We start from the raw sequence: 17,700 nt of genomic DNA on the forward strand, positions 1-17,700 counted from the left end.
GTTGTATGTATGATACGAACAAGTGTGGCGATCATCTGTCAACAGAATCCTGTGAGGGTAATTACTGCCCCCACAACGAAGATTAAATTTATAAAGAATAGTTGTATATTAAATCATTAAATTTAATATGTGTACTGATTTTTATTTCAGAAGAGCAACACGGCCACCAGGATCATATGGAGCCAGTTAAGGCTCAAGAACATGAAGAAATCGATATTGGTAAAATGAAGAAAAAACTCCAAGGATAACTATTGCTACTCCCTCTAATTGTGCTGACCGAATAAACTCCTTTCTCTCCAGGTGGATCTGCTCCTAAGGCCAGTAGCTGGATGGCATCATAGTCACAACCAATCTACACCAATCCTGATGGTAATAAAGACCATCTTAATATCATGTACTCATGATCACTAAGTTGACAAAGTGATTGTACTTTTAATTTTGATTTCAAGGTTTAGGTGGCGCGCGACTGCAAAATGAACCTGAGTTGCAGACACAATCTCCTATGGTCGAGGATGGTACTTCCCCTACATTTCATTAACAACTTTAGTCAATTTGATGTCGCATTCTTGTCAACTTAATGATTGTTCTATTGAAATAAATGGAGATGACGATGTTATTTTCGAGGAGGTTGATGAAGAAGATGAGGATTACCTTTTTGCTGGACAAGGTATTGGCAAAACACAAGTCTTACAATTGGAAAAAAATTTGTTAACTTCTACTAGAATGAAATGTTAATGGCATTTAATATATGTACAGATGGTGAACCCGATGATGATGGCGATGTTACTTCATGTGGAGATGGTGCCGATGTACCGGATATAATTGATCCCTTTGGCAAAGTGTTTGAAAATGTACCATCTGAGACGCATATGCTTGAGCAAGTTGCTAACTGCGAACACTGCAATGCAAAGAAATTTCAGTTCGAGCCCCCTAGATTTTGTTGCCGCAGTGGGAAGATACATCTACCAACCCCTGACACACCACCTGAATTCATGAGGCTCTGGTCAAGCTTTGATGCTGATACTAGACACTTTCGTTCAAATATCAGATTCTTTAATGGTCATTTCTCATTCACATCCCTGCACTGCCACCTAGATCGTATGACAACCAACATGCGAAATGGGGGAGTTTATACATTTCGTGCACATGGGCAGATATAACATAATGTTCGGTCATTTGGTAAGGAAGAAGGCACTGAACCTAGACACCTTGAATTATACTTCTATGATGATGATCCTTGTCTTGAGCACCGATACCGTAGGTGTCATGAAGAATGCTTGATAAAGGATAAGGAGGTTATAGAAAGATTAGTTGGGATACTACAAACCAACCCATACTCTGAACATTTAAGGTCTATGGGTCATGTTGAAGATGTAGAGGCTACCATGTTGCATTGAACCTTGACCAACAGTTGGATCAGAGGACATATAATGTGCCTCTCACATCAGAGGTTGCTGTCGTTTGGATTGAGGGTAGTGAACTCCTAGGCCAGTTCAAACATAGTGTTCTCCTATAGGGGAAGGATAGGTCTGTGCATGGGATTCGATCATGCCATGCGTGTTATGATGCATTATCATATCCACTTTTCTTCCCCAGAGGGGAGCTCGGTTGTCATAGTTGCATTCTGAAGGTTGGCGTGACTAGGCAAGAGGTCGAGGCTGCCCGTGCATACCGAAAGGCTCGCGCTGAAAGTGATGGCACCGATGGTGAAGGTATAGTTCATGGATTACAAATAAATAATTATAGTTTTTATTACACACTACTTCTTGTACTATATTTCATTGTGCCAATAGTAGCTTCACAAATGTGCAGGTGGGCCCGACAATTTATGTGTGTCGGTATATTTAACCCAATATTTTTTGGTAAACGGCTATTCCAGCAGTTTGATGTGGACACATACATGAAGATAGAAAGTTCGCGTTTAGATTACAAAAGGAATAATCAGCAGGAGTTGAGGGCTGATTTATACCAAGGTCTCGTTGATAGTTTGCATGCAGGCGAGGGTCAAGCAGATTCCATTGGGAAATGGACAGTGTTGTCCACGACATTCATCGAAGGTCCTCGGGACATGAGGCGCCGGTACATGGATGCCATGGCATTGGTGCAGAAGTACGGTAAACCAAATATCTTCCTCACAATGTTGTGCAACCCAAATTGGGATGAGATCAATCGGGACCTTTTGCCTTGCCAAATTGCATAGGATCGCCCTAATCTCGTAACTAGAGTTTTCAGGGCAAAACTTGAGGTCCTAAAGAATAAATTGATGGAGAATGACATCCTTGGTAAGGTTCTGTTGTCGGTCGAAACCCACCGGCGAGCAGCGACAGGCAACACGAAGAGCTAGGAGGTCACCGGAGCGCTGGCAGGCACTGCTCCCTCGTCGACGGCCCGCAATTCTGTCACGCACCCAGAGATTCCGGAGAAAGTCGGGCGTGCCACCTAACCTATACCCGATCAGGAAGGTGCAAATGTGCTTGCGATGAGTTGCCTACATACACAAACACGTGGAAATGTAAGTCCGAGCCGTGGTCGGCTCCCCGGGACGACTCTTGCATCGGCTTTAAAGAGCCGATCGAGTCCCGGTGTCAGATTGGATCTGCATCTATCCGGATATTGATAAGTAAAGCAAATAACTGTAAAGCTGCTTCAATTAAATCTAGCTAATCTAATGCACGACGGTAAAGGCTTCACTGCCAGATCGGAACATCCTACACGTGATTGGGCCTATTGAACGTAGTAAATAACTGAACCATAACCAAAACAGAGGCCTAAGAACTAGCAAGAGCCGATTCCCGGATCAATTCCCCTTTAAGACTAAGGCAAAGCATCTAACACGACACCGGATCATCCAATCCGTTTGCAAGGCCTAACCTAGCAGATATTACGCCAACTCTTAAGGATAAGAGCAAACCATAACAGATTAGATCTACTAGATGGAAAAGAAGCAGGGTGTTGTCTCCGTGCAACTAATTCTACGCAACAAGAATTAGCATAAGATTGAAACGTGACTGCACGAAAAACAACATGATATTCGTAGATGATAAGCAACAAAGCACAATAGATCTACTAAAGCCATGCTACGAACATCAGGATAACTAGCATTACTCACCATAAAAAATGCTTCAGTACGAGTAATACGAAGGTAAAAGCAAGAACAACGCTGCCCTAATCGCAAGAAGCGATCAGGGCAGCATGGCACTTACTTAGATGGAACCCTAGAATTAGGGGTGGCGATGCGCCGAGAGTTATTGTTTGCGAGACGTGATGACGTTCTTCTTTCATGAATAACATAGGGTACATATTTATAGTCCGAAGACTTGGGAAACAATCTAAACGAATCTTGTCCCGATTAGAATCTATCTCTAACCTTGAACTAAATCTAAAGATGCATGGCCCGTGTGGCCCAAATGCTCACTCAGGAGCCGATTTACAAGCCTTCTTAATCTTCTGCTTTAAGCACAACTTGCTTTCGGCCTATAAATTAACCCTGTTAATTTATGGCGATAACACATGCCCCCTGGTTTCGGCAATGATAATTCCAAAACCACTCCGTTGCTTCATCTTCCCGTTAATGTTCATTAAAACACACTGCAACAACCAAGGAAGACGCAACGTCTCTGCAACTGGCTTCTCGTAAAATGTGAAACTGCCGATCCATCTTCCATCCTTTTACTATTTAACCTCATCCCGAATCAGCTCTTCTTCACGGCAAACTCTTCTTCCTCCCAAGCCAAATAGCACAGAAAAAACCCCAATCCTCCAGCACCAGTAGCCATGGAGATCTCTTCCTCCTCCGGCTCCGCCTCCTCCATCGACTCTATCCCAGAGAGCCGAGAGCCGACCCCCGAATGGGACCCGACGGCGGCGTACGAAGCTCTTGCTCCTCTGCATTGGGATGCAGAGGAGTTCGACTTCGAGGTCGTCTCCGAGGAAGACGAGCCCAAGACCGAGGGGGAGGACCTCCAGTTCCTGTTCCAGGAGGAACTGGAGAGCGTCAGCGATGACGCCTTCTCCTAGGACGGAGTCGACTCCTCTTCGGAAGAAGAGATCGACTCCTCCTCCGGTGACGACGAGCCGATGGGCGGAAAGCCCTTTCGGTTCCTCGGGTCCTCCGAGGAGGACAGCGAGAAAGAGAGCGGCGGCGACGGTTGGAGCGACTTCGGGTCCGAAGGTGGCAGCAGCGCCTTCGGTAGCGATGACGACGACGGCAGCGACGACGGTGGAGATGTTCCAGCCCGGAGCCCCAAACGTCGTAGGTACTAGACACCTACGAGCAGTAGAAGTAGTACTGTAGGAGTAGGATTGTAAAGCCGAAGGATTAATTCCTTTGTAACAATCGGCTTTTCCTTGTAAGAAACCTTTCCTTTCTAATGAAGTTAATTTCCTTCAATTTCACATTATCTTCCAAAAACCCGATGGCAATGCATCAGGCTTCTATAAATATCCAAGAGCCAACGAAATTCAAACTAGAAGCAACCCGCACAAGCGTAGAGTATCACTTCCACCTTGAACCGAACTCGAAACAAGCTCTCAAATCCGAGCATAATTCGAAAACCCAGCTCTACAAATTCGAGCAAGAACTTCTCCAAGCATCCGGAATTCGAATCAGAACCCATAGCAATTAAACCCTAAATCAACAGATCTGAACCATGGCGGATTCTGCAGCTCAGACGACAAATTCTGCAACAATGCCACATCCTTTTATTTATTTTTTTTCCATACAGGTAATTTGTCATTGTTCCGTGTATGCTGTGTTGCTAGCAATAAGATGTTAAATATAGGAGTCATCTTATAACTTTGTCATTTATCATTGTCTAAATTGAGGAGCTAGCTTGAACATTCATGTTGAATTTAAACATTTATTGCCATGGGATTAGTAAAAATGTAGGGCAAATCTCCATCCTTTATCATAAGAAAGTGCGTCATCTAATTTGTAATCCTTGTGTAGTGTATTTTTTCCCAAGCAGACCACTATCGCTTGGAGAGGCTTTCTTTTGTTCTAGTTCAATAATAATAAAGCAGTGTGCAGTTTTCATCATTTGATAGGTAGAGCAAGTTTTATTTGTTTGTGCTTGCATGTATGTTTATGTTGATGTTTTGAATTAATTACTACTTCATGTTGTTGTTTGTGGTTGCAGATTGCTACTTTCAAAACAAGGTAGACCATGGAGGATTCCCAATGAAGTAAAAAAGCATGATTTTGGCCTTGTGATTTCCTACATTTATGTCCATGTGTTTCTATGGCTAGCAAACTATGATATTGTATTTGTGCTATATGTGACTATTGTCAGTGTCAACTTGTGAATATTTTGATTTGGTATTTTAAAATAATATGGGCTTCATGTGCTGATATTTGTGCTATATGTGATTATTTGTGCTACATGGATCTTGGTAGGTCACTAAATATTTTATGACGAACCAAATTGTCGTGATGGAGATGCTACATCATATCCTAATCATCACCACATCATATGGGGCAAAAGTTTTATGATGTTTTCTATCCTAAGTAGCATATGTATACTATATGGTTTTGTGATGTTTTTGGTATCGATTATGACGAAAAGTGAGTATCACAAATTAGTGATGATAGAATAATTGTCATAAATTTATGACAAAAAATATGTTTTCATCGCAGAATACCTTCTATTACATGGTATAGGCAATGAACCGACTTTCGTCATGCAAGTGTCACAGATTATGAATCATAACAAAAATATCACTTTCAGTGACATTAATGGAACGTCACAGAAGCCCATATGTGTCGTGTGCATCAATAAATACCATGAAGTACCTGAATGGCCTAGTTAATTGATGAACAGAACTAAAAATATCACCTTGAATGTGTTCATAAAATGTTAGTGGTTCAACTTTTATCTTAATATAAGAGGATCTTACGATTAATTTCACCATGGCACGTGCAGGTACACAAAATCTGAAGGTTTGGGTAATTTTGAAGTATTCATGTGATGACCCACTGAATTGTGGATAATTTTTCTCACCATTCCAATTCCAGGGTGACCAATAAAGCAGTAGTGTTGAGATCAAAAAATTCCAGGGTGACCTAGGCGATTCAAGCACATCTAGGCTGATAGATGCATATGGTAAATTTCGGTGATTAATGACAACTGTATGCAACAAATGTATGTTTTGAAGAAAAAATCAAAGATTAGTTAAGTTTCATATGAAATGTGAAAGGAGACCCCTCAATTCAAAATAATCATACGTGCCAAGGACTCATTATCAAAGATTAAGGACCTTTCTAGTGTCAAGTGTCACAAAAAGATGAAGGACACTTGATTTAGTTGAGGTTTATAGTTTTTAGTTCTTGACCGTACTATTAAGAGGGGCTTTTGAGTTAGTAGTTTGACCGGATTTGAGTTGGCCTTTAGAAATATTGCACACTTGCTCAAATTCAGTTCAAGACAGCTCAAAGAAGCCAAAACAATACTTTGAAGAAGAAACAATCGAAGAAGAAATCAACTCCAAGTCAATTCAGCAGAAAACAAGGAAAATTAGCTGCACCGATTTAACCGACGCTAGACCATCGGTTCATCCAAGAACCATCGGATACACCGATGCACCCGTATCAGTGCAATTCTCAGTGCATAAAGGAACCAAGTCAAAGTAACCCTATGACACCGGTTTAACCGATGACCCCAAGGCATACATTGCTCTAATTAGTGTACTATTACTCAGAGAGCATGTTTGGGAGGGATAAGACTTCACTTCAGCATCGGTTTAACCGATGGTATGGACACAGGCATGGTGCAGTGACAATATTATTACTTAGAGATGATGTTTTGGTGACCGATGCCCACCGGAGGAGCGTCGGTGTAATGACGTAGTACTGTGCATAGTGTTAGAGCTTCCAACGGCTACTATTTGGTCTATGAGAGACCAGTTTAACCGATGCCACCCCATCGGTTCTTCCGATGGTCCCGATTTTTGTGCAGTGGGTTTGCAATGGCTATAGGGGCTTCTCCACTCTATATAAGTCGGCCTTTTGGCTCATTTATGATGCCTTTGACGCATTGAATACCTGAGGCCACCCAAGAGAAGAAAAGAGAGTGCTTTGAGCCATGAGATGAATATCTAGAGCTAGAAATTGTTCCAAACTTGAAGAAATCAACCTTTTCAAGTGTAGCAAGTGTGCTTGAGCTTAGGGCCAACTTAGTGAGGGTCAAGTGAAGTCTTGAGAGCTTGTTACTCTTGGCGTTTGACGGCACCTAGACGGTCTTGGTGATCGGGAGGTTCTTGGTGAGCTCTTGGAGTTTGTGGGAGCCCCAAGAAGAGAAGATTATACACGATGTGAAGCTCGCCGTTCTGAAGATGGAGAAGGAGCATTCTTAGTGAAGACTTGCTTCTTGGTGGAGCAAGGGAGCAATACCCTTGTTTGGGTGCTCCAACGTGGATTAGGGGGGAGCGTCAATTTCTCGATACCACGGGAAAAAATTCGGTTGTCTCATGTTCCTTGCATTTATATTCTAGCATCTAAATTTGCTTGTGCTTGATCTTGCTCTTTGTTGCTTGCTCTTTGACTAAGACATATCTATGCTAGTGTGATCTTTTGGCTTGGTTGGTCTCTTGCTAGTGTGATCTGAACTAGGCAAAATGATCATGTTAGTGTGTCTACCAACTTAAGATTCTATTGCTAGTGTGCTCTAGTTGATAGGAACAAACTTCTTTGTTTGGGCAAACTCTAGTGCTAGGCTAAGGACTTGGTAGAAATTTGACAAAGTACCAATTCAACCCCCCTGTGACACTCGGTTTTTAAAAGAAAACTAAATGCATAACTATATGTATGTCAGAATCAAGTTCTATACATATAATGACGTCATAATGGAATAATGAGCAACAATATCACATAAAAGAGACTTATAGCGAATAAAAGCCTATCAGAGATACTCAGCTTAAGCCTAGAACTCAGCAACATCTTCAACTTCATTGCAACTTTCTTCTTCTGAGTAGTGTTGTCATAGCAAGGGTGAATACATGTCGTACTCAGCAAGTATATTGGAAAATAAATGACATGAAAGACTTAAACAAGGAATTAAGGCTGGCTGAATAAAGCGGTAAGCATTTTAATTAACAGTTGAACACATTAAAGCCTATTTACTAAATCATGTATGAACCATCCCACATTTATGAAAAAGAAGTTGATAACTGAGTAATAAATCAAGCTTGGAATATTAAATATCTTAATTAAAGTTTAGATTCCAATTAAGTAGACATGTGAGGGTCTGAGCCGCTCTTGACCGTGAGCACGGCTGATATATCAGTTTTCACTCTGCAGAGGTTGCACACTTTCACCACAAGTCGTATCTCCCTTTGTGCCCGAGTTTGCAAGGCCCTTAAACACTTCCTTTGGTGAGTGACAGGGATTCACTACAAGGTCTTTACAAAGACTCCCTGATCAGTAGTAGCCCGCTAAGGTTTCAGCAGCTGGGTGAGTGAACCTCCCCTAAGGTGTGATCAAAACCAAACAAAATGCACCCTTGGCAGGTAGCGAACCCCTCATCACAGGCCCCCCTCATGCGCCTTTCGGTAAGCTACTAACAAGCTAGAGACATCTAATTAATCAGCCAAGACTAGAGCCATGTAGTCCTTGTGGTTGTGCTGTTTTCCCGGGTAGTCGCTCCATGGTTGATTTTAATCAAATTCACAAATTCATCACATTGTTCCAAAAGCTATACCAATAAGTCTCATGTCTCAAATATCATTATTATAAAACCACCCATAACCATTGTTCAGCAGCTAAGCAAACTACCCAAGAGATTTTATAAAAGAACCCCGCTATTCAAGGACACAGATAAACAAATAGGATAAATAGGTACCCATCAAAATTAATGCTTGCAAGCGTAAAGTAAATGTTATTAGGACAAAATATGATCAAGGAATATACTTGTCTTAAATCCAGAGAATAACTGCTCAGAGTCTTCAATACTTGTTCTTGCAATTCTTCATCTTCACGGCTCTCGAACTGCGTTCCTTTCTACTCGCGACAAGCATCAGCACAAACATACAAGAAACAAGCACAACTAAGAAAAGAGCATTAAACAGAAGAATAGCATTGCAAGAACGTACTAAAGGAGAGGGCTCGAAGCTACGATCGCGAGAACACAAGAAACACTAAAAACGGAGCTACTTGAAGAGAAACAACTATCGAAAGATTTATATTATAATAGAGACAAACTTTAAGCTGGATTTATTTTAATTAAGATTAAGAATATATCAGAATTAACTCAACTTAATTTATATTGTAAAGACCAAGTAGAACTTAATCAAGTTTTATTTATAAAGTTTTAGTATAAATTAAACGAGTTAATTATTTCGATAACAAAAAGATATATGAGAGCAACTATCGCAAAGCTTTATGATCCGTAGTTGAACCAAACAAATTATTTAGAAATACATTTGATTTGAGATTCAATCAAGTTAATATTATATACGAAAACCGGTGTAGAGCTCTAATTTGCTTTTAATTAGAAACACTAGTTTGAGTTGACATTAATCAAATTGATTCTAAATTTATTTTAAAACCAGAAGCTACCATACAACGGCACTACTAAACTATAGCTCAAGCCAAAACAAAGCTAACACGACAGAAACGAACTAAAACGAAGCTAAAACATAGAAACTATGAGATGTGATTAACTGCAGAGATCATATAGAAAAACTCAAGCGGCTTACTTGCGGTGGGGACGCATTGTGGTGGCCGGACCTGCGGCCGGAAGGAGGCGCCGATGGTCTGATCGGAGGTGGAGGCAATTCTGTTCGTGGCTTCTTCTCCCGGGGGGTGGCGCTGCGTGTCGTGAGCGAGGGCGCGTGCAATTGGCTGGACGCCGACGTGACGACGGCAGCACGGTGCTTCAGGCAGCGGCACAACTGCGATGAGGTGAGGCGGAGCATGTGTTCCATGGCCGGTAGGTGCTTGAGATGGTGGTCGAAGCCTCGAAGGCGTAGCTTCCCATGACCACGTGATAGATTAGTTGATGCTGAACCAATGACGACAACAAAGGATGAGCCTCATCATGCGTAGGTGTGAGACTACGGACGGAGGAGGATGGATATCAGTCACCTAGGACAGCATCTCGTGGTGAAGGCAAACACTGCGGCGGCGGCGACCTGTTTTGTTGGCCTCGCGAAGCCATGCGCTGGGGCATGGCGCCACGGTCGCACGGGGAGGCAAGGCATGCCACGCAGGGGCCGGGGTTGATGGCTGGCAGCGCTCCTGGCCATGTCGCGCTGGACCGAGCGCAAGCGGCCGGGGAGGTTGCAGGGCCTAGGGCATGCAGGGCTGGAAGGCGTGGCAGCAGCGGGTGACGGCGGCTTCTAGTCCCTGTCGACGACGCGCTGACGAGCACGAGCAGAGGGGGCACACAAGCACGCTCGCGTGCAGGAGGGCCGGCGCAGGTGCTGCGATGGAGCGATGCGACTATGCGAGAGAGGGAGAGAGCAGGCGGAGGCGAGGCGCTGCTGCAGGGGAGGCGGCGACAGAAAGAGGCATAAGGGAGGCCTCGGCTCGTGGATTTGCAGGGCGTGGACTCGGTTTGCAGTCCAGGTTGCACACGGGAGAAAAGATGGGCTCATACTGGACGAGCGTTCGCTGCTACATGCAAACGACGCGCAATCGCTACTGATGCTAGCGGCGCGTGAGCGTTCTAGCGTACACGAAACCAGCTAGTACCACCTGCTCTGACTCTAGCGTTAAATTTTTTCATATTTTTCTTTCGGGACAGCGGTGTGTGAGGGAAGTATATATACGGGCGGGGCTGTTGCTTTCACATACATATGAAAGCAGAAGATGAACGTTGTTTCATCCAACCAAAAGTTTATATGTTGAACAAAATGTCAAAATGAAGCAAAAATACAAGAAAAAAAGACGTGCATGGTATGCACTTTAGGACTTCGACGCATAAAAATATCAAGCATGTTGGAAAACGTGTGTTATTTTTTACTGCATCACGTGAAAAAAGCTCCAGAAAACGGTATATAATGGTGCAATAATATTAAAAAAGAAGAAAAAAGGTTCAACAAAAGCAGGAGAAGTCGGAGATGTGAGAGCATCTCCAAGAGCCTAGCTAAATAGATCAACTAGCCTTTAAATAATATAGTCAAAACTTTATATAAAAAAGATCACAGAAAATAAAACATTGTAATCTAATTGCAAATAGATACAAAAAATTTAAAACATCCACATGTAAGTCTATACCTCTATGTCACTAACCTTTAAATAACATAGTCAAAACTTTATACCCCACAATTTGAAAACATCAAATTCATATATTAAATACTTTGTGCATCGTAATTTCTACTGAATGTTTTCAAAATTTATACCACTACGTTAAAAACTTTTCTAGTAATATATATAGAAATTTTTACATGCAACTTCCAATCAAACATAAAAAAAATAAAATGAAAATATAATTAACTTTGTACATCCCCACTTTTCACTGTTCTCAAACTTTGAACCACAAATCTAAAACCTTTGTAGCTAGAATTCAAAAACTTTGTGATCACATATTCATAAACTTTTTGCTAGCATATTTCAAACATTGTACTCCTAGATCCGAAACTTAGCACTACAAATTTGAAACTTACTACATGCAGATTTTAAGTATTTTACTCTTCATTTGAAAACAACATAATTCCAAAATTTGCATTATGAATATGGAAAATTCTAATATATACACGGAAAACTTTTGGGTTGAAGGTAAAAACCTTATTACTACTGTTATATTGAAATTTTTAAATTGTATATGAAATATTCCATATCCAAAACTTTCAGGGTGTGAATATTTCTACATGACTTTGCACTAGCACATTTATAACTTTGTAATTCTAAAAGACTTTCAAATCTAAAAAACTGTGAAATTTTGTACTACCACATTAATAACTTTGTAGTTCTAAAAAACTTTCAAATCTAAAACTATAAACTTTGTACTACAATAATAATGTGTTAGTTCGAAAACTTTTGAACCTAAAGCTATTAACTTTTTACTATCACATTACTAAACTTTAGCTCCTAAAGCTTCGAAATATGAAGGTATGATCTTTGTACTTGTGTACTAATAAATTTTGTAGTTCCAAAACTTTGAAAATATGAAAGCATGAACTTTATACGCTCGCACAAATAATCTTGTACTTCCAAAACTTTGAAATCTGAAACCATGTTCTTTGTATTAGCACAGTAATAAAAATTGCATCTCCAAAAACTTTGTAATATGAAACTATAAACTTTATACTACCACTATAATAAACTTTGCAGCTCCAAAAATTTTGAAATCCAAAACTATGAACTTTGTACTAGCACGCTAATAAGCTTTGTCCCAAAACTTTAAAATCTGAATCTATAAACTTAGTACTAGCACGTAATAAAACTTTTATAGTTTTTCCCCAAACTTTGAAATCCAAAACTATGAACTTTGAACTAGCACACTAATAAATTTTGTAGTTTCAAAAACTTTAAAATATGAAACTATGATCTTTGAATATGGGGCTATTAATGGGCTCACACTTCACTGCTGTGCGCTGCTGGCGAATGCTCGTTGGTGGTTGCTAGCAACGTGCGCCCATACGGATTAGCTTGCAGCAAATACATTTTACATTTATCAATCACAAACCTACGAATCTGAGAGAGAAAATCTGATAGAAGGAGAAAGAGTGGATGGAGGTCTCACAAGCCACGAGAAATAAACGAGTGCACAAAGAGTTTGCGTGCTCCCGCCTGCACGTGGGTGCCTGTTCCTTGGATACGCGTCCGTTGTTGCTAGCGGCGAGCAACGAACGCGCGCCCTATAAGAATTTCGGAGATGTGGGGCTGGCAAATAGGTCCTACAATTTAGCAAGAGAAAGAGAGCAAGGGAAATACGTGAATTGAGTGCTCCCTCGTGTTGCGACAAAGCGGCTATGGTTCAGGTTTTTGCGACGACGGAGCTTCTCAGCGACGAATAAGGGCGGCGACCAGTGGTGACGCTGCGACACATTGCAATGATACTCGGTGAAGTTTTGGATTTGGCAAGTGGGCGGAGGAGCCAGTGAATTGGACAGCCAACAATCGGCGGCGCTCGGCCTCGGCAGGCTAAGGTGGCCAAAGGGGCTCAAGATGGAACAAGTATTTCAGAGCGACGATACTGGTCGTCGAAATTGATGGCGACGATTGCGAAATATTGACGGAAAAATGCCGAAATCAAGACAATACTGTTTCCGGCGTGTTTTGGTCGAGGTGAAATATTAGAGAGTTAGAAATTCGATAGAGCAAAACAAGTTGAATGTAGAGAGGAAAGAAAAGAAAAAGGACGATATCTCAAAATATATTTTTGGGCTTAAAACAAATCTAGAAAAGTCTATATAAATATTTTAATCCATGAGTAATATATCCTAAAAAAATTCAAAAAATTGCAAAGAAAATTCTGGAAATAGTTTGGGACACGAGAAATCCAAATAAAATACTTGAATCTCGTGAAAAAGGATTCTAGAGCTTTCCATTAAATGGATTTAGCTCTATAGAAAATGAGAATAATTGCTAAAAAAATCTAGGAAATTCTCAAATATTTAGAAAATGGATAATTTTATTAAAAAATATATTCACAACCAAAAATGAAAATTTTGGGGTGACACCCCCCTTCTTGGGCCTCGATCCTTTCAGCGATCATGCCATGTCTTGAAACTATCCTGATTTTGAAAAATTATCTTATGTGCATTATGTTATCAAGGTTTGATGTATGTGAAATACAATCTAGTTGTTAGTGAAGGAATTTTCTTAATCATTTGCTTGGCATAACCATCATTTTTTGTGATGAATATATATTCATCTTTATTATCATTATGTGTTTCCGTATGGAAATCATTACAACAGATATCTTTGTGACTCAAAAGGCTACAAGCTGAATCAAGATACAAAAGTGCATCCTTTATTACTAATTGAGTATCCATAGGGAGAATTATTGTGGTTCGTCCTGAACAAACAATTGCGGCATCATGGCCTGCGATGATCGTGAATTTTCCTTTACTCTCAGTGAGAGTTTGAAAATATTTAATTTTTCTAAGTATACAGTATTAGTGGTAGCACTATCCACTAAGCAAAATTCTCCCTCCATTAGGAGTGTCCCCGTAGGATAATTCAGTGATGTGAGGCCTGTCAGCCTCTATCCCTTTTCCGTGACTAGGGAAAGCGAAAATGCTGATGATGTGTTGTAGAGTAAAAGTGAGAGAATGGATCGATGAAGTGGATGAATATGTATTCCATTGAGGGAGGACCCAAGGGACCAATGCAAACCACTGAAGGGACACTCCTTCGGGGCTTGAACCTTAGGTCATTAAGGTCATTAATTACATGATTAATACATAATTAGTTAATAAATTGATCACTAATCTATTGCTTCACAACACATAGCTTGGCCAGGAGCACGTTGTGTGATTTTGTAGGCCGACATACTACTGTACGTGGTTTCTTGATCCGGCAAATAGCGTCGATCTGTACCACTCAGTTACGTTTTACTAATAGAGTTCAATTTGGTGCTTCCTATATAAAAAAAGAAAATTCTGTAGTCTGCCATTAATCTTATTTCTAAACCTCATCAGACCATGTCTACCTTGACACAAACAAGCCGAGCGCGCAAGACAGTATCAGACAAACATATAGGATACGAAAACCATTGCTCACTCTGTTTTATTAATACGGAGTACTTATCATTAGCTTGCTAAAAGTCGCCCATTATGAAATTCACTGCTAATAGCTCACCAGTTGTGAACTGGACTTGGGGCCTTTGGTCCATATCTCAGGTCTCCTCTCCGATCACAACAAAGAAAAAAATAGAATGGACTAATGAGCTGCTGCGCAACATTTCCTACGCCTTGATGTTGATTGTGTGCTCCGACGCCGACGAGGAGGCATCGACGGTCATTGTGTGGACGGCGGGGCCTTTGAGCGACGGGTGGGTCACCGTGAACTTGTACTCGCCGAGGGGCAGGTCGAGCTCCACTGCGCCGTCGTCGTCGGTAGTGGCGGACGCGCGGTGCGTCTTCCACTCGGCGATGAGCTTGTCGACGAGGTCGCCGACGGGGAGGTTCTTGAAGTTGTTGTCCGTGAGGCACATGACGTAGCAGCCCTTGGCGTGCCATGCCGCCCACATCACGATACCGTCCACGTTCGGGTGCGAGAACCCTTCCCTGAGCACCTGCTCAGGAACTTCACCTGGTCGGGGCTCTTGACGACGTCTACCTCGGTGAGCCACATGGGCATCTTCAGCTTGGCGAGCGTGTCCAGCGAGCTCCTCTCCCAGAACACGTTGTGCCCGCGCACCTTGATGCCGTACTTCTGCACCAGCTTGAGCATGGCGTCGGGGACGCGGTAGTCCTCCTGGTTCTGGCTCCACTCGGTGCTGTACCACTTCATCTCGTTCTCGAAGGTGGCCACGGTGAAGCGCGCCGAGAACCACTTCTCGTACGCCGGGAGGTCCAGGATCTCCTTGGTGATGGCGTTGCCGAAGGGGAACCCGAGCCGGAGGAGGTCGATGCTGACGTTGGCGTGCGCCATCGGCTTGTCGTCGGCGCCCTTGGCCACCAACCGGATGGTGCTCCTCCGCGTCTTGTTGGCGGAGAGGCGGGCGTGGGCGTCCCACTCGTCGAAAGTGAAGGGCTGCAGCGAGACGCTGTCCACCCAGATGTCCACAGGGGCGTCGCTCTCAAAGTAGATCTCTCCGTGTCCGGTAGAGTAGGCGGTCATGCCTCCCTTGAGCATGCTCCAGCAGCTGGACTGCGCGATGACGGAACCGGCGACGACGCGCTCGCCGTTGGGGGCCTTGATCACCGCCTTCACATGGGCTGTGCCATTGGACACCTGCAACCACGCTGCATTTTTGCACGCACGCACGGAGCACGTACACGGCCGATCAAGATGATGATGAACACTGCAAACAAGCCATGCCGCACGGCTGTCGATCACGTAGGAGTACCTGATAGCGAGTAGTGCATGTCGCCCGTCATCTGAACTCTCTGGTAGACGCTGTGGGAAGGCAGCAACTTGCCGCTGCTGGATAGGTAGCTGCTCGCGCCATGCACCACGGCAAACTTGTTGCCGGAGGGCGAGCTCCTCACGCCGGCTTTGATGTTCCGGAACGTCGACCAGCCCATCAGTCCGCTGTTGAACTCGCTATTCTGAATGACGCCGCCGTTGTACAAAGGCCTCATAGGATCACGAAGGCACTGGAGATTTTTTTTGCTACAGGTAAGAACAAGTTCTATTTGCTTTTTGGTTCGAGCAAAATTTATGGACTGTCACATAATGTTGTTTCACAAAATTTATGGACATAGCAGTCACACAAAAAAATAATGTAAACATAGTGAACGTAAACTTTAATTATGGAGAGCGGAAGAAAAATTATAGCAGAGTGACAGATTGTAGGACAAAATGGTTTTGCTGGATATATGACTGCATATTAAATAGCTTTGCTTGATAAGCCAATATATGTTTCAATCTAAAATATGTATCGAAAAAATAGTGCCCCACCTTCTAAGAATGTAGCTTTGCATGCTCGTGTTTTTACTTTTAACTTTTGTCCAGTGAAAAAGGATCTGCTGAGGTGCTCTAATTATTTTTTTTAAAAAAATAGACGGTTATGAACCAGCTCCAATATAAATTAGTTAGAGGGGCCTGATTGGTGACAAAAATTGACAATCTCCAAGTCTTACGATGAACATTTTCTCAAGAGATTATACACAGATTTACTTGGAAAATACCATCTTCAATACTTCTCAACCTCATCCAACTCTTAACGGAAAAATCTATCATCAAGTCCATGCCATTGAAAGTTTTGTAAATTGTTTAGATGGGTATGTACAAGCCATAATGTTGGTACGTAAGAGGGAAATGTGATAAATGGATGTAGGGAAACAAACAACACAACTTGCCTCGATGCTGGCCGTGTGTTCATATTCTACAGAAAGGACCATGCACCCTACATCAAAAAAAGGGAGACAAACATCAGAAGGTTTCCTTCCCTCAAAAAAAAAAACATCAGAAGGTTGCCCCGAAATTACACCAAATAAAAACAAGAGGGAAGCACCAATTCTTCTTGCATTATTATAGGAATAATTTTGCACAAAGACGAAGACAGCGCATGCACTCCAGAAACTAACCTTGAAACAGAGCTACCAAAACGAATGAGAGCACAAGCTTCTCCATGGAAACCCTCATTTTCTGTTAATCTCAGCTGCTAGTGACGATATGACTATTGGAAGGAGAAGCGAAGAATATATATAGCCATGGGAGCGGTGTTAGTGAGTGGTAAAGAGTGGTCTGTCTGTTACTTTGAATCGGTAGTACTTAGCGACAGAAGTGGTAAAAAACAGAGAGACAGTCTTGCTAAATGAGTGGACGAAGCTTAGTCAAGATATTTATAGGCTTGTAGTGCATGAAAACTTGTATTAGTAAAAGGATTACGTCCATGTATGTAAGCGAGAGACGTACATCTACACTAGAGATCTGTCATCATGTAGCTGATTTCCTATAGACTAAATTCTAATATTAGAAATTTCATGACTTCGAGCCACTATCCAAAGCATACTAAAACCGTAGGGCTAAATAAAAAAATGGCAAAATAACCACCACTACTACAAAAAAAAATTTCAAGGCCAGCAAAAATAGTTTTCCGAGGCGGGCCCGCCTGCCTCACACTCAACGTCATGGTAAATCATTGA

General features: G+C 42.1%; 1 pseudogene; it reads right to left on the minus strand.

Moving 5' to 3' along the window:
* Window positions 1–14,849: 14,849 nt before the first annotated feature.
* On the minus strand, window positions 14,850–17,197 carry LOC120648672 (annotated as a pseudogene).
* Between the last annotated feature and the right edge of the window lie 503 nt (window positions 17,198–17,700).

Source organism: Panicum virgatum, chromosome 9K (assembly GCF_016808335.1).
Source record: "Panicum virgatum strain AP13 chromosome 9K, P.virgatum_v5, whole genome shotgun sequence".
Classification (NCBI taxonomy): domain Eukaryota; kingdom Viridiplantae; phylum Streptophyta; class Magnoliopsida; order Poales; family Poaceae; genus Panicum; species Panicum virgatum.